Source organism: Marmota flaviventris, chromosome 19, assembly GCF_047511675.1.
Source record: "Marmota flaviventris isolate mMarFla1 chromosome 19, mMarFla1.hap1, whole genome shotgun sequence".
NCBI classification, from domain to species: domain Eukaryota; kingdom Metazoa; phylum Chordata; class Mammalia; order Rodentia; family Sciuridae; genus Marmota; species Marmota flaviventris.
The window spans coordinates 7518738-7541682 of record NC_092516.1 but is presented as its reverse complement, the minus strand read 5'-3'; the positions used below and the strand labels follow the sequence as shown (position 1 = coordinate 7541682).

The following is a 22945-nucleotide window of genomic DNA, read 5'->3' as shown; positions in this document are numbered from 1 at the left end:
AGAGGGGAGGGGCATGTGCACCCTGCCTTTGGGGTGTGTATACCTTTGCTTAGCTAAACTTGAATTCATCTTTGCTTGCCTTGCTTTTCAGACATCCTGAGATTCTTTTCAGTGGCCTAAGTCAAGAGCCCTCCAGAGGCCAGGAGCAGGGGCACATCCTCATAATCCTAGTGATTTGGCAGGCTGAGGCAGGGGAGGATCCCAATTCCAGGCCAGCCTCAGCAACTAGGTAAGACCCTGTCTCAAAATAAAAAATAAAAAAAGCTGGGGATGCGGCTCAGTGGTAGAGCACCCCTGGGTTCAACCTCCAGGACAGCAATAAAAAATAAAATAAAATAAAAGGTCCCAGGTACAGAAGTGCTGTCTGCTGCTTCTAAGTACCAGAAGGCAGTGTGCGCTGGGGGCGGCATCCGTGTGCAGGGAAGCTTGGTTTAGGCGGGAGTACAGTGCTCTGGCCGCCAGTTCAACAACACAGATTTTAAAGGCCATCTTTACACAGCTTTGGCTCTGACAAGGTTATGTATTGATTCCTTGAGACGAGACGTTGTGCCAGGAGGCTGGAAGAAAGCTGACCCTGAGCTTCCCAGGGGCACTGGTGCAGCGTTGGCTAATTCCAGGTTCCCTGTACTGCCCGGTCCTACCGCGTCCATCAACTTCCCATCATGGTGGCAAATGTCTGAGAAGGAAAGGTTTATTGGGGCTCATGTTTCCAGAGGTTTCAGTCCATGGTGGGTTGGTACCTGCTGCTTTAGGGCCTGGATCAAGGCTTCAGAACACAGTGGATCAAAACTGCTCACCTCAAGGCAACTAGGAAGCAGAGCTGAGGAGAAGCAAGAAGGGCCGTCCCAACACCCCTTTCCAGGATACCTCCAGCAACCTCACTTTCTCCCACCAGGTCCCACCTCTTAGAGGCACCATCCCTTCCCAAAAGCAAGAGGCTGGGACCAGGCCTTTAGCACAGGAGCCTCGGGGGATATTCAAGCTCGTAAGTATAGCATTAAGTAGCTGTGAATAATGAGAGCCAGCTACAGCTTTAGCACATAAGGAAGGAATAGTTCATTAAAATGGACCCAGAAGCCAGGTACAAAAATAAACAATTCCAAATGGCCAATTGCAAATTGATTTTCTTTTTGTAGTGATCTTCCCAGGCCTCCAATCCTCCCACAACACAGGACTGGAGATTAGAAGATGAGTTGTCCCTGTCAGAGGATAAAGTTGAGAAAATATGGTGACAGTTCCCTGCCCTTGACACAGGCCCACCCTGGCATGATGAAGGCCTTGGGCAACACAGTGGCATTTCTGGTGTCCACAGGCCTGGACGTCAGTCAGGGAAGCACCTTCTGCTGATGGTTATTGAACCAGTTGCAGAAACGCCCAGGGCAGCTGGATTGCTCTATACTGCATTTCTCTCATCAAGCCGTGATTCTCAGAGGCTAATATGCATTGAATCACATAGGAATCTTCTTTAAATGCAGGTTCTGATTGGGGGGAGCTGGGAGGAAACAGAGGTCCAGCTTTGCCAACAAGCTCCCAGGCAGGGCCAATTCTGACACCAGAAAACTAGCTTTGTCCCTTAGCCTGCGTGGGCTGGGTTTTCTCAAACTTGCACCCAAAAGATCCCAGCTGTGGCATCCAGGAACATGGGTCCTGCTCTTTCCTGCCCCTCAGTGCTGCTTTCTCTCCTGTTCTTCCCTTGAGGTTTCCCCTCAGCTTAGAGTGCTCTGGGTCCCCTCTTCACTCCTCCTCCAGGAAGCCCTCCTTGATCTCCCGCTCTCTGCCCTCCAGGACTCCCAGAAACAGACTGAGGATCAGGCCTCCACCATGGCTGAGAATGAGAACTACCTGGGTGCTTTGAACTGCCACACCAGGCCACACCCAGACCCATCAGACCAGAATTTCTGGATGGGACCCAACACTGATTTCTTAAGAAGTAGGTCACTGGTGTGGATCATGCACAACACGTATGAAGTGTTAACCACCTCTGATGGCTTCCCAGGGCTGTTGGTAAAGGTCAGTATAATAGTTCACATCTCATACTCTCCTGCCTCAAAAAGGAAGCACTGCTGGGCATGGTCGCACATGCCTGTAATCTCAGTGCTTCAGGAGGCTGAGGCAGGAGCATCACAATTTCAAGGCCAGCCTGGGCAGCTTAGCAAAATCTGGTCTCAAATTTTAATTTTTTTAATTATTAATTTCTTTTTCTTTTTTTTTTTTGTACTGGGGATTGAACCCAGGGGTGCTTAACCACATCCCTAGCCCTTTTTTAATATATATTTTATTTGGAGCTAGAGTCTTGCTTACTGATTTGCTGAGGACCTTGCTAAGTTGCTGAGGCTGGCTTTGAACTCACAATCCTCCTGCCTCAGCCTCCTGAGTCACTGAGGTTATAGGCATGCACCACCACAACTGGCTTTGTCTCAAATTTTAAAAAATAATAATAAAATAAAAAGGACTAGGGGTGTAGCTCTGTGGTAGAGTGCCCCTGGGTTCCATTCCCAGTGCCATCACCATCAAAAGCTCTCATGACATGGTTCTCTGGTTTCCTGTACTCAGCAGCACCCTGCTGTACTTTGTCAGATGTTTGTCAACAACAGACTCGAGTTTCCTGGTCCCAATTTCAATTACCACTGAGAATGCTCTCTGACCACACTGTCATTTCTTTAATTTGAATCTGGCATCTTCCAGGCCGGAGATCCTCAACTGTCGGGGTATGCATCAAAGCCACTCACAAGGTTTTATAAAAACACTGATGTCTACTTCAGAATTATTGAATTTCTCCATTTTGAAGTTGTTGGTTGAAAGAGATATATACGTGTCAGGGCAACTATGTGTCCTGTGTTGAGATTGTTTTTCCTTTATGAAAGTATATCCAGTGGGGCGTGGTGGCACACACCTGTAATCCCAATGGCTTGGGAGGCTGAGAGAAGGAGGATCATGAGTTCAAAGCCAGCCTCAACAAAAGCGAGGCACTAAGCAACTCAGTGAAACCCTGACTCTAAATAAAATACAAAATAGGGCTGGGGATGTGGCTCAGTGGTCGAGTGCCTCTGAGTTCAATTCCCAGTACCAAAAAGAAAGAAAAAGAAAAGTATGTCCATACACTTTTATAAATCAAATGAATATTCAGCAACTCCTGGAAAAAACAGGCTTAATCATTATCCTTAGAGACATTTTGTCTGAAAACTTTTTCAGGATGGGTTCATCAATGGTGTTTTTAAAGCCATGGAAACAACCACAGTTCCTCACTGGCTGCATTATTCTTATTATGAATTCTCATCAGACCTTTCAGACTGGAAAATTACCAGTAATGAATTAACCAGAGCCACTAGGTCTCTGTGTCCATAGCAGTCTCTGCCTCACCCTCATGCCTACCAGAGTCCCCACAATAAGCCCCAGGCCAGAGCTGGTGTCCTCAGCAAGGGGGAATCTCAGGCCCTGCAAAGGCCTGAGTTCTTGGAACTATTGACTCCAAACAAGAAACCCTCAAGAACAGGTTTCTGGGCTGAGACTGCCCCAGTCACTCTTGGGAGATGGCAGTGGGCCAAATCAGGGCCCCTGGTATGGTCTTCAATGTGAAGCAAAGGGCTTCGTGAGATCCAAGGGCCAGAAGAACAGGAACAAACAGCACAAGACTAAGAACTAGAGGGAGATGATGTGGGGGCTGTTTGCCTGGAATACCCTGTGTACTTCTAATGCTCTGTTTTCTGCATATGTCAGGAAGCTCTTTCTCATCTTAAAACTCTGCTTTTGTGGGGCCAGGGATGTGGCCCAGTGCTAGAGTGCTTACCATGCACAAGACCCCAGGCCCCATCCTTAGCCCTGCATTGTGTAGGGGGAACTGGGTCTACATCAACTCTGCACTTTCTTATTTTTCACCCACCTCGCTGAGAAGCCACCTATTTGTTTTCTTGGTTTCATGCCATGGAGAAACCAAGGAGAGTGACCTCTATTCGGCCATCTTAAAAAACCTCAGAACAATACTCTGTAATTTCCACTCAATTTTGCCATGAACCTTAAACTGATCTAAAAAATAAGGTATGTTAAAAATAGATAAGTAAATTCATATATATATATATATATATATATATATATATATATATATATATAAATCTATATGTAGTGTGTGTGTGTGTGTGTGTGTGTGTGTGTGAGAGAGAGAGAGAGAGAGAGAGAGAGAGAGAGAGAGAGTCTGGATCTGGTGAGTTAATGGAGCCTGTGTTGCTGGGCTCCTGAGACCTCTTGGCTTCTAGGGTTTGATGCAAAAGGAGGAGCCTCCAGAACTCAAAAGCTTTTACTTTTTGTGGCAAAGGTCCAGCCATGAAAGCCAACTGCTCCCTCACACTGCCCAGTGTCCCTCCACACCCACCTCAGCAACATCAACTAAGTGAAACAACATCCAGTTCCTCACCTGAGTGCCTCCCTGAAGGTGTGCAATCTGCTGTGATGACACTCGGTGTCCCCGTCTCCAGTCACTTCCTTTCTGCAGGGGAAGAATCTGCACATCTGTGCTCAGCCCATCCAGCCACCAGCGGTTCCCACCCCCAGGTCTGCCTGTGGGCTACCCTGGCCACATAGGCCACATAGGCCACTTACCACTCCCAAAGTGGCCCTGAGCCAAGTGCTTTATTGACCTGGAACACTGTTCAGAGACACTGAAAGGCTCAGCATCAACAGGGTGAATGTGGAGCATGTTGCAGGTTCCCTGCATAGTCTGGGGTCTCAAGTGTGTTTCTCTGCCAAAGTCCCCCCCCACCCAGCGCATACCAGGACTCAACTAAGCTTTCCTGACACAAACTCTAAGTCACAACCTATGTGGGGATCTGGGGACAAAGGACAAGGACAAGGCCTTAGGTCACTGCTGAGGGGCTGAGGCATGAGTCTCTCCCTGCAAGACTGTTGGGGATGACCCAGACCCAGGGGAAGTTGGGAATTGGGATCAGCCTGGGTGGCCATGGCACCAGCCACACTGGGAAGTTCTGGGGTGAGGGGCCCATCTCTGAGGTGTGCTAGCAGCTAGTTGGGGGCTGCCCACCAGGCCAGTTGGCCTGTAGCTGAGCTGCCAGAACCTCATGCTGCTGTGGGCAGGAACCAGCCTCAGAGCCGACAAAGCACCAGCAACAGGACAATACCATCACTTCTTTTCTGGGCCCTGCCTTTGGCATTTTACTCCTGTGCATGCTGTTTTTTAAAGTCTTGCATTATGTTCCAGAGAAGAGTCAGATCAAAGCAAACAGCAGCAGCAGAAGATACACCCCGGTTCTCTTTACACAGCACCCAGGTGCATGGCAAAGCAAACACGGCCAGAGCACACGGGAGAGGCCCAGAGACTGACATTTCCCAAGGGCCCCGAAGGTGTAGAAAACAGGGCCTGAGAGGCACTGATGCCAAAATGATGGGCGCCAATCAATGGGAAGTGGGCTGTGCTGTGCCATCGATAGCTGACCTGCCTGTTATAATTGGTTTCCCAGCCGCCCTGCCTCCTCTATTAATTGCACACATTCCTCTTGATGAAAGTGACAAGCTGGTGGCAGCAACATGGGCTTGACAGCAAGAGTGCCTTTCTATCTAAAGTCACGCTGTGATCAGAGCGGCCAGTGCAGCGGAGCCCAAAGGTCACTTCCCTTTCAGGAGCATCCGGATGGGCAGTCTGTCGGAGCCCCTGGTCAGCACCATGATTCTACCTAGACGCGGCCCCTTCGTGTCAGCTTTCCTCAGTCCAGTGCTCCTCAGGGGCTCGAGGCTGACAGTGTGGACGAGGCTGTGCCAAGAACCTCCAGCGTTCAAACCAAATGCCCAACCCACGGGTGAAGGAAAGATCAGTGGGCGAAAGCTCAAGGAGACACAGAATGTGAGGTGACAGAAGCGTCCCTCCCCAGAGTATTATTAATCACAAAGGGGAACACGTTGGGCTGCAGGACATCCACAGCCAGAACCCTGGTTAAGTCTGCAGGTAGATAGATGGTGGCCTGTGACAGATAATCATCACTTCCACCCTGTCACCGTGCTTTTGGGACAAGGTCCAGTGAGAGGCTTTATGGGAAATCTCTCTGGGTTTCTTCTCAAATCTTCACTAACTGTAAAATTCTTTCACAACAAAGTTTTTAAATGTTTAAATAAATAAATAAAATTACCCTGGCTGTACCCCACCTCAGCTGCCAAATGCACGCCAGGGGGCCACTCTGGAGATAGCACATCATCTTCAATTGTCACTTGCCTCCCGCCTTTCGTCCCCGTAACTGTGAAATCAATAGCTACACCTTCATGATACACAATTGTGCCCGTGGTATTTTAATGGCCTCCTGCACTGGAGTTTGTCAGCAGAGCAAAACCATTGATTTCCTGCCCATCTGTCCTGGGCACACATGGATAAGCTGCCTGCAGCCAGGGATCAGGGATCAGAGCCGGAGAGGCAGCCCCTAGCCCTGAGCTCCACGCCGGGAGCTGCCCCCCCCCCCCCGAGGGGGAGGATAAGACATCCCCTCTGCACCACACTGGTGTTGTTGTAGTTGAACTTCCAAGAGAGAAAGGAAAGATGCTTTCAGTCCCAAGAGCCTCTGGGAGGTTCTGTTGTCCTGCATCTGCAGGCAGCAGGTGGCTGGGAGGCTGGGTGGAGGCCAGCCTGAGCAAGTGTCTTGTTGGGGTGCACGGCCTTCTCAAGGCACCTTCCAGCTATGACAGTCCTGTCTGATGACATTCTTAATAGCTCTTGAAGCAGATCCTGTGCTCACGTGCTGGGTAGGTGAGCAGAAACCGCACCGGGGACCTGGGGGAGGGATGGGGGAGTTGGCAAGATACAGCTCTACGCCCACGGCAACCCCAGGCAGCAAGGAAGGGACTTGGCAGGAGCTGGCTGAGCCAACCACAAATATTTGCACAGGTGAACACAATCTAGGGAAGGTATCTACTCAGCCTCAAGAGAGAGAGGAGAGGAGGACCCCCAAGGAGTTCAGGCCCTGGCAGCAGAGGGGGAGAGCCTGCATTTACAATTGATCCAGCACACCCGCCAGGGTGCCCCCGATCCAGCCATGTGAGCTCTGATCCCACTGCCTGGCTCTCTCAGAGGTGCTCAGTGGCCTTGTGCACCCAGGACCAGATGCTGCCTTGATATGCCAAACCAGGAGGGCCTCCAGCCACCTTACTGCAACTTGCTGTCCCCAGGCTGTGTCTGAGCCAGGATCCCTAGCCAGCTACCCCCTGAATCCAAGCACCTGCTTGTACCTGAGGTGGGATTCAGTGCCTATCCAGCCCACAGAACAACCACACAAGCCCATCATATCCCCTCTCAGAAACTAAGGGCACTTGCCCTCTTCCTCACACCCCTCAGGCCTGCCCCATGTAGTGTGCAGTGTCCTTCCCTGGCCCATGAGTCTATGTGACTAATAACTGCCATCAATCTCACCTGCTCAACGTCAGGTACCAGGTGGTCCACCATCCAGCTACCCCAGGAATGGAACCCTCTGATACCAAGTGGTTAAATGAGAAGTGATTGAAACAGGGCTTCATGTTGCTAAATCCGCTTGATTCCTGTGTTCTCAACCAGGGGTGACACTTTGCAATGTCTGGAGACACTTCTAGCTGTCATGAATGCAGCTACTACTGGCCCCTAGGAGTAGCAGCCAGGGATCCTCTAAACATCCTACAATGCACAGGACAGCCCACACCAAACAACTGTGCAGCCCTAATCCCAGCACCCCTCCTGAGACTCCCCCAAGTGGATGCCAGGGTAGCACTCTCCCTCTGGAGCTCCTGTGCAGCCCCATGGCTGGCTACCTCGTCCCACCTCTAAATGCTGGGCTCAGGACTCAATTCTCTTTCCTTCTCTGTCCACTATATACATAACTCCCTGGATTTGTGCCAATTGTTTCATGGCTCAAAATACTCCCGCTCACTGTGACTTCCAAATTAACATCTCTGGCCAGGGCATCTCTCCTAAACTTCTTGAAGTCTGCGTGCCCCACCGTCCACTGGATGCTTCTGCTTGCAAGTGGGGTGTCAAACTTAACATGTCAGAAGCAGAGCTGATCCCCTTGCACAGGCCCCCACATCTGCTTCCACAGCTTCCTGCCAGGGTCCCTGGCTGAAAGGAAACTGGGCGCAGGACTGACCACACAGACACACTGAGGACAAGCAAAGCACGTTTACTGTCAGGAACCTGAGAGGCTGCCTTGCACAGAGACAGCAACAGCAGCTTCCTTCTTAGAGTTGCCTTTTGTTAGCAGGGTCATGGCTAAGGGGTGGGGGGCTCTGTTAGTGGTGGGGTTAGTCTTTCTGGAACACAGGAATAGCAAGCAAGTTCCTGTTTCTCAAGAACAGAAACGGGCAGGTTTCTATTTTTCAAAACAGAAACAGAAACAGGTAGTTATTTCTTTTTTTTTTTTTTTTTTAAGAGAGAGAGAGAATTTTTTTAATATTTATTTTTTAGTTTTTTTCGGTGGACACAACATCTTTGTTTGTATGTGGTGCTGAGGATCGAACCCGGGCCGCACGCATGCCAGGCGAGCACGCTACCGCTTGAGCCACATCCCCAGCCCCAGGTAGTTATTTCTTAATAAGATCAGCATCTATAAAATGGGGGAAAGGATGATGGCTGTAGTTGTGCCAACACTGGGAACACCGTCCTCCCAAATGCTAGGCCCAAAACCTTGGAGCCCTCCTCACATCTCTTGCTAAACCCCAAATGCAATCTGTTGGCCAATACTGTGCATCCCCCCCACATACTTTCTTCGCACCCCCACGGCCCGCTGCCTGTCCATCTTGCATGAAAGTGGAATCCTCCAGGAGTGGTCACACTTCCCATTCCCCTATGACCCATGCTGGCTTCATCTCCATCACCCCAGCGATTCCCTAGCATCTGATGGGCCCCTCTCTGGGAGGTTCTTTCCCCAGATATCAGCATGGCTTGATTCCGTTAAGATTTTGCTTAGTGAAACATTCCCTGATGACTCCTTTTTGTTTTATTTTTATTTACTTACTTAGACTGGGCCCTGCTCTGTTGCCCAGGCTAGCCTCAAACTTCTGGGCTCAAACCATCCTCCTGCCTCAGCTTTCCAAGTAGCTAAGGCTATGGGTGTGCATCACCTCACCTGGTTTTCTGATGGCTCTTTTTCAAAATGCAACTCCTCCTAACCCTTTCTATGAGGCCAGTACCCTGCTTAAAATCAAATAGAGACATGACAAGAGGGCTGGGGATGTTGCTCAAGTGGTAAGCGCGCTCGCCTGGCATGCGTGTGGCCCGGGTTCGATCCTCAGCACCATATACAAACAAAGATGTTGTGTCTGCCAAAAACTAAAAAAAAAAAAAAAAATTAGAATTCTCTCTCTCTCTCTCTCTCTCTCTCGCTTTTAAAAAAAAAAGCGAGAGAGAGAGAAAGAGAGAGAGACATGACAAGAAAAGTGATGGTATACCAATATCTCTGATGGATGTAAATGACTAACAAGCTGAATTCAGCAATGTGTCCAAAGGGTTATATACCATAACCAAGTAAGATTTATCCCAGGAATGGAAGGTTGTTTAACATTTAAAAATAAGGGGTCTAGGTCGTAGCTCAGTGACAAGGCACTTGCCTAGCACATGTGAGGCACTGGGTTCCATCCTCAGCACCACATAAAAATAAATAAATTAAACAAAGGTATTGTGTCCATCTACAACTAAAAAACCAAAAAAATTAAAAAAATAAATCTATTGGTGTACTGGGCTCAGTGGCACACAACTATAATCCCAGCAACTCAGGAGGCTGAGGCAGAAGGATCACAAGTTCAAAGTCAGCCTCAGCAACTTAGAGAGGCCCTAGGCAACTTAGGGAAACCCTGTCTCAAATTAAAAAATAAATTTATAAAGGACTGGGGATGTGGCTCAGTGGTTAATCACCCCTGGGTTCAATCCCCAGTACAAAAAAAAAAAAAAAAAAAAAAAAGTCAGTTGGTATAAAATATCCTTTAGGTTAAAAAAAAAAAATGTGCCTAGGGTTGTAGCTCAGTGGAATAGCACTTGCCTAGCATTTTTGGGGCGCTGGGTTTGATTCTCAGCACCACATATAAATAAATAAAATAAAGGCCCATCAACAATAAAAAAATAAATAAAAATAAAAACATTTCATTACAACTGACATAGAAAAACCATTTTTCAAAGTTCAACAACTCTCCTGATAAAACACCCAACAGCTAGGAGTAAATGGGAACTTCCTCAGCATAATAAAGGCCATCTAGGAAAACCATAGCTAACACCAGACTCATTGGTGAAAGACGGCACTTTTCCCCCTAAGATCAGGAACAAAACAGGGACAGCCACCCTTGCCACTCTTCTTTCCACAGTACTGGGGGATCAAGCCCAGGGGTGCTCTACCACTAAGCTACACTCCCAGTCCTCCTTGAATTTTATTCTGAGATGGGTCTCACTAAGCTGCATAGGCTGGCCTTGAACTTATAATGCTCCTGCCTCAGCCTCCCCAGTGGCTGGGATCACAGCTGTGCATCATCCTGCCTGGACACTCCACAAGCTTTATTCTGCATTGTATGTGAGTTTCCAGTTAGCACAAGGCAAAAAAAAAAAAAAAAATGAAACAAGTTATCCAGGGCCAGGCATGGTGGCACACACCTGTAGTCCCAGTGACTTAGAAGGTAGAGGCAAGAGGATCCCAAGTTCAAGGCCAGTTTTGGTAGTTTAGAAAGAGAGAAGGGGAGGAGAGCAAGAGAAAAGAGGGGGAAAGCAGGGGGAGAGGAGTGGGAGGGGAAGGAAAAGAAGTAGGGGAGGGGAGAGAGGAGTGAGGGGAAGGGAGGAGTGGAGGGGAGGGGAGGGGAGAGGGGAGAGGGGAGGGGAGGGGGGGAGGGAAGGGGAGGGGAGGGGAGAGGGAGGAGGGAAGGGGAGGGGAGGGGAGGGGAGCTGGGCATGATGGTCCACACCTGTAATCCCAGCAGCTCAAGAGACTGAAGCAGGAGAATTCCAAGTTCAAGGCTAGTCTTGATAATTTTGAAAGAAAGAGAAAAGAGGGGGCGGGGAGAAGGAGAAAGAAGAAAAGGAAGAGAGGAGGAAGAAGGAGAGGAAGAGGAGCCAAGCTTTTTTTTTTTTTTTGGTGTTGGTGGTACTGGGGATGGAACTCAGGGGTAGTCTACCACAGAGCTACACCCCCAGTCCTTTTTATTTTATTTCTAAAATTAGGCAAAACCAGGCATGATGGTGCAGCCCTGTAATCCCAGCAGCTCAGGAGACTGAGGCAGGAGGAAGATCACAGTTTCAAAACCAGCCTCAGCAGTTTAGTGAGGCCCTGAGCAACTTAGTGAGACTCTATCTCAAAATGAAAAATAAAACAGGCTAGGGATGTGGCTTAATGGTTAAGTGCTCCTGGTTCAATCCCTTGTACAAAAAAGAAAGAGAAAGAGAAATAAAGAAAAAAAGAAAGAAAAAAACTGGGAATGTAGCTCAGTGGTAGAGGGCCCCTGGGTTCAATATCTAGTACTGTGAAAATCCTAACCAGGAGCAATGACCCATACCTCCCAACTACTTGGGAGGCTGAGGTAGAAGGTTACCATGTGCCGCTTGCTTTCTGCCAGGCCAGCAGGAGGACCATCTACCTTCTTCTACATCTGCCTTCTAGAGACCCCTTCTATTCTTTACACACGTCCCAAATTAGAGGCCAGCCTGAGCAACTTAATGAGACCCTCTGTCTCAAATTCTAAAAAATTTAAAAAGCGGGGGGAATGTAGCTCAGTGATAGAGCACCCCTGCATCGTTCCATCCCCAGTTTAGAAGGACAAAAATCCTAAGGAATCCACTAAAAATTGATTGGAAAAACAAATTCAGCAAGGTTGCAAGATACAAGATAAACAGACAAAAATTTCAATTTATTTCCATATGCTCTCAATGAACAACAGAAAATAAAATTAAGAAAAATTCCATTTATAGTAATAATATCAAAAAGAACAAATACTTAAGAAATGTTTAAAAAGTTCATGCCAGGTGTGGTGGCACATACCTGTAATCCCAGCAGTTTGGGAGTCTGAGACAGGAGGATTGTGAGTTCAAAGCCAGCCTCAGCAAAAGCGAGGTGCTAAGCAACTCAGTGAGACCCGGTATCTAAATAAGATACAAAATAGGGCTGGGGTGTGGCTCTGTGGTTGAGTGCCCCTGAATTCAATCCCTGGTATCAAAAAGAAGAAGAAGGAGAAGGAGAAGAAGAAGAAGAAGAAGAAGTTCAAAACTTTTTTATGTGTGCGTGTGGTGCTGGGGATGGACTCTGGGGCCCCATGCCTTCTAGGCAATGCTCTAACACTGGCTACCTCACCAGCTGAATTATGATTTTTACAATGTGAAAGCAATACACGTTCAGTAGAAACTGGATTTAGAATTGAGATCTTTTCCAGGGCTAGTTGCTTTGGTGTCTGTGGTTGGCAGAGTCATGGCCCCCCAAAGATGTCCATGCTCTAATCGCCCTGGGATCTGTGTATAGGTAGGTACCCTGCAGAACTCTGCAGATATGATAAAGATTAAGGATGAGGAAGTGGCCTAGGTTATCCAGAGGGGTTCAGTGGAATCACTAGGGTCCACCTGGAGACTTGTTTCTGGCTGCAGTTAGAGATGTGACCCGGTTACAGTAGTGTAGGGCTGTAATCACAGTTGCTTGGGATCACAGAGAGGCCTATGCTTGAGAAGGACTCAGCTGTCTGCTGCTGACTTTGAAGATAAGGAAAGCCATAGTCAAGGAGCTTTTGGAAGCTGGGACAGCCCTTAGCTGAGAGCCCTCAGGGAATCAGGGACCTCAACTCCAAAACCACAAGAACCTGAATTCTCCCAGCAACCCAGGGAGCAGGGAAATGGACCTCCCCTGGATCCTCCAGAAGGGGCACTACTTAGAGCACCTCAGTTTCAGCCCAGAGGCTCCACCATGGGGACAGGGCCTTCGAAGAACCTTTTAGTTCTCCCTCTTGACCCACGGACCCTAGTTTTAAAGCATTTCTGTTTATAACAGGACAGGAATTGAATGTTTGTTTCAGCAGGAATTAATACCAAGCATATGATATTTAATAAAGCTGGGCTGCGCCCAGGGTCTCATCCTGCGTGGTGTCAGCCTTCCCAGTTTCTTGGGGAAGAGTGTTGGATGGAAACCACTGGTGTGAGCTGATCCACCATCCCAGAGCTTCCTAGTTCTTCTCCACACCTCAAAATCCAGAATCCAAATGCTGCACAACCTTGTCTGAGTTCTAACCCTCTCTTCCAGAACATTCTTCTTGGCTGGCTTGCCCTGTTGTTTTGGTTTTCTATGCTGCATCAGAAATGACCACAAATTCAGCAGCTCAAGACAATACCCATTAGATTATCAGAGTGCTGTGGGTCAGGAGTCTGGGAGGGCAGAGCAGCATCCTTGCCCAGGCCTCACAAGGCTGCACCAAGGTGGCAGCACGGTGGGGGGTTCATCTAAAGTCCAGGATCCTCCCAAACTCACGGGCCATGGGCAGAATCCATAGAGTGTGGGTGCGTTTGAAGGCCTGGGTCTCTGTCTACTTAAAGGCCACTGACTGGGGCCACTCTCAGCTCTTCCATAGGCCTCAAAAGATCACCTTGCAGCTGCTTGCTTTCTGCCAGGCCAGCAGGAGGACCATCTACAGACTTCTCCTACTTCTGCCCTCTAGAGACCCCTTCTGTTCTTTACACAGGTGGTGTTCATATCACACAGAGCCAACCTTCTGCTGGGGAACAACTCAGGGGCATTCACTATAATCAGAGCACTGAGCTTCAGCCCCAACAGGCGGGGTCTGGGGCCCTCAGGAGCTACTTGTTCCCGCTGAGGGAAAGCTGAAGGGCTCCCTTGCCTGGCCTGCCCAGGGCAGGCTAAGGAGAGCTACGTAAGTGTGCCTTCTGTCCCATTTTGTCCCTTTGCAGGACAACCACATCATCCTGTATGTTCACCTGCCTGCTGTTTCTGTGTCCTGTGACATTCTGTGGACTGACAGGGAGAAGCTATCGAGCTGATCAAACTGCATCAAGTTTACTTTTCCTTTTTCCATCTTTTGCCTATGTCTCCTGCAGGCAGGCAGCCAGCCCCAGCCAGCCAGCCCCCAGGCAGTCCTCCTGAGCTAGGCTGCCAGTCTCAACCTCTCCTGGCTCCAGAACATTTTCATCACCCCAAGAGGAGACCTCCTGTTCAGAGCCCACCTTGTTGGTCAGACCCGCCCAGGAGACCCTTCCTTATGAGGAACTCAAGTGACCAGTTGCTCAATCATAGGAGTGTCATCCATCCAATCCATAGGTCCCTCCCCTCAGGGCCAGGATCTTAGAGGATATGCACACCAGAGTTTGGAGGTCCTGGGAGATCTGTCCTACACCTGTCCACCTGAGGGGCATCCCTCCCTCTGCTCCACGGGAGCCCCACACCGCAGCAGAAGAACCTGTGTGTGCCTAGTATGCTTATTATGATATTTAATAAAGCTGGGCTGCACCCAGGGTCTCATTCTGATCCTGCTCAGGTCCTGGAAAGTTCCAGGGAACACCGGCCGTGGGTCATGGCCGGCACTGCCAGCAGTAACAGCGTCTACCTCCATCTCTCTCTAACTCCCGCCACTCCTGAGCATACCACGAAGGGGCTGGAGAGCTCCTGGGGGCCAGAGAGTCTACCTTGTCTTTTTGTTTTCCCTGTGCCTAGCCTGCTGCCCTCCTTCCTCCCCTACTGCCCCCAGTAGATCTGGACAGCAATGAAGCGCATGGCCCCTGCACCACCCCTGCCCCCACCCCCCAATCCAAATCCAGACAGTGAAGCTAGGGGCCAGACAGTCTCCGGATGCTTCTCTCCCAAAATTGGCATGTTTGGCAGGAGTGTTCCCCCCCCCCCCCCGCCACGGGGCCGCTGAGACCCTCTGTGGGAGATAGCTTTCCCTGCGGTGGTCAGAGCGTTTCTCTCCAGATCGGCTTCCCATCAGATATCCCGTCCTCCCTGGTGGGAGACGGAAGAGAGATGATAGGATCTGACCGTGGGAGGCTGTGGAGTCGGCCGCTCTCCCCCCTGCAAGGGGGCCCAGCCAGGAGCGGTGGGAACTGAGAGACAGTGAGAACAAGATCTCTGATTGTTCTCGATGGCCCGGCTGGAGATCTCGTTTTCCCCTTAATCAGAAGGCTCGTGTATGAAATCCTCTGGCAACAGTTTCATATTAACTGTTTTGGTTGACTGACTGTTTTCGTAAGGTTCTTCCAACAGAAATCACACACAATATGGCTCAGATTAAGCAGTATGAAAAGAATTCTCGACCTCAAAGCCGGAAGCTTGGCTTGGAGCAGGAGAGCGATCCTCGTCTTATGTCCAGAAGCCTCAGCGGTGCCTGCTGTTGGGGATGGCTTAGACAGGTCCCATCATTCCTGAAAGTGGGGACAAATGTCCCCAGGCAGTGGGCTCAGGGACAGGGATGTCTTCTGAGGCCTGGCTTACCTGAAAGTCTCTGTGGCCTTGGTGGGCTCCTGCCCATCTAGTCTCCCTGGTGGCTGTCACACCATGTGTCCCTGAAAGCCAGGACTCTAGCTGGGTTCTCAGCCAGACCCTGCCCACAGCCCATCTGGAGACATAGTACTTTGTCCCCTTGCCAGAGGGTAGGATCTAGAGGCAGGACCCCAACTGGCCTCCAGGATCCCTCAAGGGCCCTGCCTAGCCTGCCCATCCTCAGTGGCTCAGGGCCAGCAAGGACTGTGTTCCCAGCTTGTCCCACATCTCCTCTGGACTCACTGTCCTATCTGGGGAGGAGTCCAGAGAGTCTCTGAAGTGGGTCACCACAGGACTTACTGCTGTTCCAGCCCAGCCCAAGGTACCAGCAGCCTGCAACCCAGAATGAACCAGGGTGAGACAAGTCCCCAGGATGGGGCTGCATTCCACGGCTCAGTGAGGATCTGCAGCTCCACAGGAAATGGCTCCTGGCCCGGCCTTGGATAAGGGCTGGTGTTCTGTGTTCTCTCTGGTTCTGTATTTCTCTCTCTGACATCCATTAGTCACAGGCCAAACTAACAGCCACCTGTTCCATCTGCCCTGCTACCCAGAGCCCCACGTCTGACCTGCTCCTTATCCAACTCTCAAGAGCTCCTGACCCTGACCTGAACCACTCAGGGCCAACCAGGGATGCCAGCCCCACCCAAAGCCCCCAGCATTATTCACACTATCCAGACCTGCGCTCCACCTTCCTGGTGGAGACTCCAAGAAAGACCCAGGCCTCAGTTTCCCCTGCTCCTTTGGCCCCTGTTGGTCCCTGGTGCCTCCCCTGTGGCCCTAGGTGTTGTGCCTTGCCCCTCCTCTCAGGGAATGTAATAAAATCCTTGTGGCCCTCTGGATCATCACTTAGTGAGCTCCATAAAGTAAGAATCCTGAGGGTACATTTTGAGACAGCTGGTTTGCAAACTGGCTCTCTGACTGGTTTCCTAATTGCAGGCCCAGGATCTTTACAGGACCTCACAGGAGTTGGGAGGAGGAACAATCTTTAGGCAGTTTCTAGAGAGAAATCTAAGTTAGGAAATAGAAATATCACTCCAAATCCTAGTGTGCCAGTGGTTCCCAAACATATAGACAGCTGTGTGCTTACACCAGCAGCCCAGCAGGGCCCACATGGCCCTGCACTGGGGCCACTTTGCCACCCAGCATCGACCCTGTATCCTCACTTCCTGAACTAAAGCCTCAAGAGCCTCTTCCCAGAACTGAGCAACCCTTGCCTGTCCTTCCTCCACCTGATGGCCAGTCTGCTGGAGGCATCTTGCTTAGAACCTCTGGTCCAGGTAGGCACTGCAGGGCCTCTGGGGCCCCTGAGCCAACTCCCCTGGGAGCTGTGATGGTATGCTACCTTCCGCTTTGAGCCTCCTCCTTGGTAACAAGGACCCATTTATGCCCTTCCTGCCATTAGGGAGGGGGACAAGCAGGGGACACGTATCCAATGCTGGATGCTGGGGGGGTGGGCAGCAGCAGTCTGGAGGACACCCAGACCCTCCCCACCTTTGGGCCAGAGTGGTTTGACTTGCCCAAGGAAGCATTTTTGGATCCTGCCCAGCTCTGTGCACCAGGGTGATGCTCAGGAGGGGACAGAGGTACATTAGTCCCACTCCCTGTGAGAGCCAGAGGAGGAAACGTGACCCCACTAGATTTCTTTCTCTCTCTCTTTTTAACATTTCTTTCTCTCTGACATAAGAGCCTTCTCTCTACTTTGAGCCAAGATGCAGTGACAAGAACTGGACCCTTCTGCCTAAAACAAGCAAAGAACAAGACAAAATATACAAAGCTGTGGATACAACCCCAGGCAGCAAAGGACAGTAGCCCCAGAGACACAGGGAGCCGTGAGGCATGTCCACTCTAGATGGCGCATGGACATGGTTTCTAAGCTGCGAGGAAGGGAGGGGAACCGAGGCCAAGCTGGTGGACTCCTGCCAATGAAGAGATGGAGTTGGGCAGCAGAACACCAAGGTGACTAGAGTTTGTGATGGAGTACCAGAGGAGAGCCACACAGAGCCCCATCCTCTGCAGAGGGTCCCCAGATCTTGCACCGAGAACAGATGGAGCAGATGTGGAGGAGACGTTCTAGGGAACGAGCAATCTGAAGGGTCAGAAGGAACCTGGGAGAGCACACAGGGCTGGCAGGACCCGCTGCCCCAGCGGCACAGCCAGACTCCGCCTGCACATGTCCCTGCAGCCTCTGAGGGATCTGTGCCCTGAATCCTTTCTTCTGTGGCATCTGTCCCATACAGCTGTGTGCCTCCCTCATGAATCTTTCATGTCCTAACAGAACTAATAAAGCTCTCCCAGAATCTTCTCTCCCAACACATCCCTGTGCTGCTGAGTTTTCTGTGGAATTTTTTTTTTTAATGAAGTGAAATTCACACAACAAAATCAACCATTTTAAAGTGAACAATTCAATGGCATTTAGTGAATTCCCAATGTTGTGTGACCGACGCCTCAATTCAGTTCCAGAATGTTCTCATCATTTTGAGAGGAAACCCTGCAGCCACTAAGCAGCCACTCCCTGTCCCTCCAGCCCTGGCCACCACCAAGCTGCTCAGTCTTTATGGATTGCCTATTCTGCACATTTCATACAAATGATTATGCAAGATATAACTTCCCTGGCTGGCTTATTTCACTTAGCAAGATGTTTTTGAGGTTGATCCACACAGAAGCAGGCATCAGAACATTATTCTGGGGCTGGGGTAGCTCAGGAGTACAGCACTTGCCCCACATGCATGAGGCCCTGGGTTCGATTCCCTACGTGGAAAAAAATAATTACATTTTTTGTAGCTGAATAATAGCCCGTTGCATGCACACATCACATGATCACATTTAGTTTACCTGATCATTTGCTGATGGGCACTCAGGCAGTTTCTACCTCTCAGCTACTTAAATACAGCTGCCAGGAACACAGGTATGTGAGTATCTGTCCAAATCCCTATCCTTAAGACTTTGGGTTGTATATGCAGAACTTGTCTCATATCCAAGAATTTTCTTTCTTTCTTACTTTTTTTTTCCAGTACTAGAGATTGAACACAGGGCCCTATATATGAGAGAAAAGCATCTACCACTGAGCCACAACCCGGCCCTTAAAGTCAGGATTTCCTCACCTAGTCCTCCATCACCTAACGTGCCTGTGTGTCCCCTGCTTGAGGCACCTGCTGCCCTGCCCTATCACAGCTGGTGCTCTCAAGGTGGTCTCCTCTCTCAGGGAACCTCCCTCTGGAATGGCCCCCTTCCCCCTTGCTCCCTGCTTCCTGGTGCCTGTCACACTCTGTATTTAGTGCTCCACTCTCCTAGTTGCTTGGTGGCTCACTTGGTCTCCCTGGCCTCTTGGTGACTCCAGATGGTCAGCACTGCCCTGTCCATCACAGAGTCCTCAGTACCTGTGGGCTAAGAGAATAAATGAACTTGTCAGGCCCTATCAGCTGCTGTTGCTGCCCTGCCTTCCATTTCTCCAGACCCCTCAGCATGTCACTGACATCCAGAACCTTGATCCTGGCCCATGGGAGCCCAGAGAGTCAAGGAAGTTCAGGAGCTAACCGGGAGCATGAGGTTGAATTGCAGGAAAGAGAGAAAAAGAGCCAGTTCAAAGCCCGAAGGCCTGAGGGAGGCACAGAGGGAGTCGGGCCTCAGGAGCAAGGGGCTTCCTATAGGGCTCCTGCCGATGGTTCTTGGCTGCCCAAAGCTGCCCCTAGGACAAGGTGGATAAAAGGAAATCACAGGGAACCTTCCTCATCCCTAAGCCCCTACCATCTGGCCTCAAGAGTCAGCCCTTGACAATTTGAGAGGAAACTTCTGGAATGGAATGAGACACCAGGTTCAGGACAGCATCACTTTCCCAGCCTCCACAGGAACAGAGGGCATGGGCGGATCGGATTAAAATGAGGCACTGCCCAGACTAAAGTGTCCAGGCCTTCAAGCATCCCTTCCCTAGTGAAGTCACCGCAAATGGACCCCTAGGAAACCACAGTTCAGCAGCTCCTCAAAGGGGACAAGGAGCCGAGGGCAGGCTGGCAAATGGGAAGGGGCTCAGGCCTGGGGAGCCAGGAAGGCATGGGAGCAGGGCCTATGAGGGGATTCAACTCTTCTGAAGTCACTCAGTCCTTCTCTCACCCTTGGCGTGGTCCCCTCCTGCAGCCAGAGAACGGCCACTGCACGAGGCTGGAGTGTGCACCTTGGGCCATGTGGAGACCAGCCACAAGGACCAGGAGGATCAGGCCTTTCCCAAAGTACCCCTGATTCTGGGGCAAAGGAACCCACAGGTGCTGCCCAAAGCAGACTCTCCCAGTCCAAGCTGCACCCCAGGAGCCCAGCTTCCCTCTACCTCCCCGGCCCTGCCCTTCACAGTCCCCAAGGAATCCAGTGGGGAACAAGCCCAAGGCTGCCTCACACTCACCCCTTAGTCCCACCCACTCTAACCACAGGAGGCCAGCTCAGCCCTCATCAGAGGGGTCACCCAGAACCAGTGGCCTCAGGCAGCTCTTCCTGGAGGAACAGGGGTCAGCAGGCCCAGCCCCAGCCGTGCTCTGATGCCAGGTTCTGCCTTGACCTGTCCCTGAGGTCGCGCACACCAAGGCAGGTAGTATGCCCCTTGGGATGGACAGCATGGTGAAGACTATTGCAGGGGTGCCAACAGGAAAGAGGAGGACGGAAAAGCTACGGGCACTTTCTGGGTCTCCTCTTCTAGAGAGGGCTTCCCGGTTACCAACACAGCCTCCCAGTGGAGAGTACGATCCTGTTCCTCCCTGCTTCCAAGGCCAGGGCCTACTCAGGTTCAGCATCTGCCATGTTCAAGGCCCAGAGCGAGAACACCACCTTCACTCAGCCCCCCACCCACTCTTCTTAGGACCCACCCTGGACCACATGTGACCAGGAGGCTGGGGATAAGCGAGGCCTCCTCCCCAGGCTTCTCCTAGCCCCTTCCTTAACCCCAAGGCTGTGAGGACCTCCATCACTGCCCATTCCCATCCCAGTCCCCTCTCCTGGTCAGGACAGGAAGAAGGTAATTGAATTAGCACTTCTCACCCGTTCTGGAACGTTCCAACATGGAAACCATGGAGCAGCTGGGGAAACAATTTAAGGACTTTAATTAAAGGCCGATGACTCCCCCAAAGAGCCCTACCACCCCCACGCAGCCTGTAGGACCCACCACATCTGCACACAGTGTGTTCTGGAGCTCAGCTGGGCACCTTGCACTGGGCGTAGGCCCACAGGCTGAGTTCCCAGTGGGGGGGACAAGAGGGACATCCCAACCCACCCTCTCTCTTCTCTATTTCCAGAATCTGTCCCTTGAGCCCTGGGCCCAGGCCTCAAAGCCAGGTAAACTAGTGCTCCCCACAACTCTGTGCCCTAGATGGGGAAAGTGAGTCACCTGGATAAGCTCAGCAGAAGCACGGCCACCTCTACCTCCATTCACACTCTCTGTGGGGACAGGCATTTCAGGCAGAAGGAACAGCATGTGCCAGGTCTGTGAGGTTGGAAAGAGCATAGCAGGTGTGAGGAACTGGCCACGGCCAGCGAGCAGGAAAGTAGGGCTGAGGGGAGCAGGCAGATGTGGGGAGAGGCCTCGAGGGCCTTCACAGCTGCAGGCAGGCATCTGGTCTTCATCCTAGAAGCAGTGGGGGTAGGGCTGGGATTGGAGCATTTTAAAATAATGGAATCTGCCTTCCTCTGAGGACATCCCTCTAGTTGCCATTCAGAGAGCTCCCTATAGGAGAACAAACGAGGGGGGAGATGGTGTGGGCCCAAGGCTTCCAGACACAGCAAGCTCAGCATGTTCAGGGAGAGGAGGGGACATAGACACCACGCTGAGCACTCACTGCCTAGCAGGGCCTGTCCTGCTAGGGTTCTGTCCCTTCCTTACCTGGCCCCTGTAACTGCCCAGCCCTTTCCCTCACCACATCAGTCTCGAGTCTGGGGAAAGCTATGGGTTCATCTCATTCACATTTGGGCCCACATCTGCCCACCACGCTGGAACTGCACTAGCCCAGCCAGTGCCAGGAGGGGAGCCTATAACCACTCCCAACCCTGCCGGGGGTGGAGGGGCCTGGAGACAGGTCCAGCCCCTCATCCCAGCTCCACTGAGCCCACAGAGTAATAGGAGCAGGGGTGTGGGAGACGTGACTAAGTCACACTCCCCAGCTGGGTGCTGAGACACTCAGTCGCAGAAATGTGGCAGACCTTTCCCCACTCTTTTTGGGTGCGAGGGTCAGTGTCTTGTGCATGGGTGTGTCTTGCTACAGCCCCATGGGTGAAGCTATGCTCACCTGTTCCTTTGTAATATAACCCCTTGCCCTGTTTACGATAGAATCTTCCGTGTCCCCTTCTCTTACTGTGCCCTTGGGTGTGGCCTACCCAGGTGTCAGTCAACCTGCTGACAGTGAACATCATGAAGATAGACTCAGCCCCCTGAAACCTGACCCCTTGCCTCATTTAAATAACTTCTCCTCTCGCTCTCTCTCTCTCTTTCTGCAGACCCTTAAGGTCAGAGGAGCCGTCACAGCGACCCCCAAGAAAAAGGTATTTGTGTCTCTTGTGTGGTTATTTCGTGCAGCCCAGTTAGCCCAGTTTAACTGGAATAACCCCTGAACCTTTTAGTCGCGAGAACAGAAACGCGGCACAGGGGTCTCTGATAGCTGGAGAGAGACAGATGTCCCCATCTACCTCCCCGTCCCACTGAGCCTCTTGGAACATCAATATGAACTGACCCTGTGTCCACAACATGATGGGATCATGTGACAAAGACAGAGGATATGGTGACTGGTGGAGCCACTAGCTCACGGTGAGTTTTGCCAGTCAGTCAGGGAGGGACAGAGGCTGACAGATTGCCCCTCAAACCATCCCTCACTGCTTGCATCCCTGGGACCCAGGACAGAGTAGCCCAAGTAACTGAGAAGTAGAAAGGCCACATCAGGGCCAAGGACAGGCCATGAGATCCAAGGAGCAGCCTCGTGTGCCAAGAACACAGCCAGGCCCCGTGGCAGGTCTGGGACAGCATAGGCATCTGGGCCTGGGCCCAAGTAGCCCCAAGGTCATTATCAGGGCAGCTGGTAGGCACCTGGCAGCGAGTAAACGGCCAGGAGCAAGTGAGAGTCATTACCGAGGGGGCCTCACATTCCCTGGAGAGGGGTGGACAAGCATCCCAACCTCCCTGGTTAGGAGTGGGCAGCTGGGCTGCAGATGGGCAGATTCCTGTCCTGTCCTAGGGGAAGGGCACAGGATAAAAGCAGCCGATCTGGCTGGGGCAGTGAGGGCCTGGGGAGTGGGCGGGGTCTTGTGGGCTTGGCTGGAAGCCATCTCCACTCACCACCTGGCAGTTCCAGGAGGCTGCCAAGAGGGAGCAGCCCCAGGCACTGGGAGCAGGATCAGCTGGGGTTGTGGGTGCAGCACACACAGTCAGCCAGACCCCACTTCAATCCTGTCCACCACTGAGGGGAAGCCCTGCTCATGCAGACATGGAGACAACCCTGCTCATCCTCCCAAGATTGAGAAGA

The 22945-nt window shown here is 51.2% G+C and overlaps 1 long non-coding RNA gene across 2 annotated transcripts; it reads right to left on the bottom strand.

The window, feature by feature from the left end:
• Nucleotides 1-6286: 6286 nt before the first annotated feature.
• On the bottom strand, nucleotides 6287-22924 carry LOC139702913 (uncharacterized). 2 transcript variants are annotated; one of them, XR_011705457.1, is made up of 4 exons: nucleotides 22759-22924; nucleotides 20824-20919; nucleotides 20478-20515; nucleotides 6287-6763 (listed from the first exon to the last, which is right to left on the bottom strand). It is a non-coding gene; the product is annotated as an uncharacterized lncRNA (long non-coding RNA). The 2 variants fall into 2 exon arrangements; XR_011705456.1 differs by lacking the exon at nucleotides 22759-22924 and having other exon boundaries at nucleotides 20824-21463.
• Nucleotides 22925-22945: the final 21 nt, after the last annotated feature.